The following is a 3,041-nucleotide window of genomic DNA, read 5'->3' as shown; positions in this document are numbered from 1 at the left end:
CCCAATTATTTCCCCCCCCCCCCAATTAAGGGGCAATTTAGCATGGCCAATCCACCCTACCCTGCACATCTTTGGGTTGTGTGGGGGGGGGGGGGGGGGGGAGAGGGTGGTGAGACCCACGCAGACACGGGGAGAATGTGCAAACGCCACACGTACAGTGACCCGGGAGCCGGGATCGAACCCGGGGTCCCTGGCGCCGTGAGGCAGCAGTGCTGACCACTGTGCTGCCCTTTCTCGAGAATTCTCGATTGCTTTCATTACCGCCCATCTTATGTTTCTGGTCCCTTTCCTGTTCCAATAACTCTTGCCTGCTTGTGGGTGATAAGACAGATGCCAATGAACTAACCCTTGACACATTTGAACATCCTTTCATTATATAGAATTCACAGCCCATGACAGTATGTCCCTTGAAGCCAAAGAGGTTGGTCATGGATGCTCTGTTGCACCCATTCCATGTCTGTGTTACAATTGTTTTCTATTCGGGCTGGCATGGTGGCGCAGTGGTTAGCACTGTTGCCTCGTGGTGCCGAGGACCCGGGTTCGTTCCCAGCCCTGGGTCACTGTCCGTGTGGAGTTTGCACATTCTCCCCGTGTCTGCGTGGGTTTCGCCCCCCACAACCCAAAGAGGTACAAGGTAGGTCGATTAGCCACGCTAAATTGCCCCTTAATTGGGAAAAAAATGAATTGGGTTCTCTAAGTTTAGAAAAAAAATTGTTTCCTACTCTTTCAAAACTTCCCCCACCCCCGCCCCAGTACAACAATTGCAGTTCGGTCAGTGGTCGCACGGTAGTCCTGTCAGGGATGAGGTCCCTGAAATGCCTCAATGGGGTTTGGATATTTCTCCTTCTGCTCTGTCCTTTCTGAAACTTTGACAGGCTCGAGGCAACACATGGTTTCCACTGCTTTGTTTGGAGCCACTTAGCAATGTTCAAGCGTTCAAAGAAGACTCCATTTTCTCTTCCTGAAGTGTCGACCCGTTCGGCTAGGCTGTGGCGGGGGGATGGGGTAGTGATTCCACAGGTGACCAGCGAGTCCATACAGTGAGCGGTTGGCGAGGTACACCAGTGCGGGTTTGCCCATCACAGGCAGATCATAACCTTCTCCTGCCTGATTCTCACCGGCCTACAGAAGTCAATGGATGGAGGACATGGGTTTATTGGACCATTGCAATGGTGGCATTTGGATTAGACCATTCTTGAATGGCGATCAAGAGCTGAGGCTGATGTCAATTTTATCCACTTCTCGACCCAGATGTTGATGACTAATTGAATAGCCCAACAACTGCTCCAGATGTTCAGTGAGACTGGATGCCTTCTCTTAATATAGTCTAGTAGCAAATACAATTGGAGTTCCAAGTTTGTTAACTGCCTAATATGGGTGTAGTAAACAAAGAGGTGATGGTGGTATAGACGTACTGTCACTGGACTAGTAATCCAGAGGCCCAGGCAAATGCATGGGTTCAGATCTCACCATGGTAGCTGCTATAAGTTAAATTAAAAATAAAGCTATTGATTTACTCATCTGGTGCTTCTTGGCTAAGATCAAGCGTGAGATCGGTCGTAATGCCTGCTCTTGTCAGCCTGGATCTTTGTTGCTTCACAGCGCCAGGGTCCCAGGTTCGATTCCCGGCTTGGGTCACTGTCTGTGCGGAGCCTGCACGTTCTCCCCGTGTCCGCGTGTGTTTCCTCCGGGTGCTCCGGTTTCCTCCCACCAGTCCCAAAACACGTGCTTGTTAGGTAATTTGGACATTCTGAATTCTCCCGAACAGACGCTGGAATGTGGCGACTGGGGGATTTTCACAGTAACTTTGTTGCAGTGGTAATGTAAGCCTACTCGTGACAATAAAGATTATTATTCTCTGGCTTGTGTCTCTTTAGTCGCCTGAGGAATTCACCTGAGGAAGGAGCTGCGCTCCGAAAGCTCGTGTTTGAAACAAACCTGTTGGACTTTAACCTGGTGCTGTAAGACTTCTTACTGTGTTCTTTAGTTGGGACATTGGATTCAATTCGAATTGTTTTTTTTTGGAGGAAGCAAGATGGATTTAAGGGGCCGGTTTAGCACAGTGGGCTAAACAGCTGGCTTGTAATGCAGAACAAGGCCAGCAGCGCGGGTTCAATTCCTGTACCAGCCTCCCCGAACAGGCGCCGGAATGTGGCGACTCGGGGCTTTTCACAGTAACTTCATTTGAAGCCTACTCGTGACAATAAGCGATTGTCATTATTATTATAGTGGATTAAGGGCTGGCCCTGTCCACACTACGCATTGGCTTTGTGACTCTTTTGTTCTTTAAGATTTTAGTTTAGACGGGCAGCATGGTCGGCACGGGCTGGGAGGGCCGAAGGGCCTATTCCTGTGCTGTACGTTTCTGTGTTCTCTGAGAAAGGAATAAAATCAGTGCCCCTTTCCGGGGAGAAATCTGCCATCGTTAGATGACCTGGCCTCCATGGAACACCAGACCCACAGCAACGTGGTTGACTCTTAAATCCCCTCTGAAATGGCCTAATAAGCCACTCAGTTCTAGGGCAATTAGGGATGGGCAATAAATGCTGGCCTTGCCCAGCGAGGCCCACATTCCCATGGACTAATATTTCTTTTAGAAAAACCTCTCCTTCAAAGGATGGGAGCCACTGGACGTTGCAAGTGTGTCAGTGTCGACAGTGGGTGGCTGCAAGTGTATCATTTGGCGAGCTGGGATCAGAAGTTAACACTTGCTACATGGATTCCCGGGGGAATTTGCCAGCCCTGCTCTGTAATTTGGAGACCAGAGATTAAATCTGCCAATTTTGACACAATTTGGGAAACTCGCGGTGAGATCACAATGTTGCCTTCTCAGAAATAACTGGCGTTGCTTTAAACCTAGTTTAGCCTCTCGTCAATGATTCCCTGGCTGTGGGACCCGCGTTACTTCCAGGCTTTTGGAATAAAAATAATATGTCTTTCGCCCTCCCCTCCCCTCTCTCACACACATAACACAGCTTGACTCCCAGAAATGTGATTGTGCAATGCCAAGGGGATTTTTGCAGTGAAATCAACAAGCTCCA

The sequence above is a fragment of the Scyliorhinus canicula genome, chromosome 23, assembly GCF_902713615.1.
Source record: "Scyliorhinus canicula chromosome 23, sScyCan1.1, whole genome shotgun sequence".
In the NCBI taxonomy this organism is placed as follows: domain Eukaryota; kingdom Metazoa; phylum Chordata; class Chondrichthyes; order Carcharhiniformes; family Scyliorhinidae; genus Scyliorhinus; species Scyliorhinus canicula.
The sequence above is the reverse complement of the archived record's forward strand: the minus strand, read 5'-3'. Positions refer to the sequence as shown.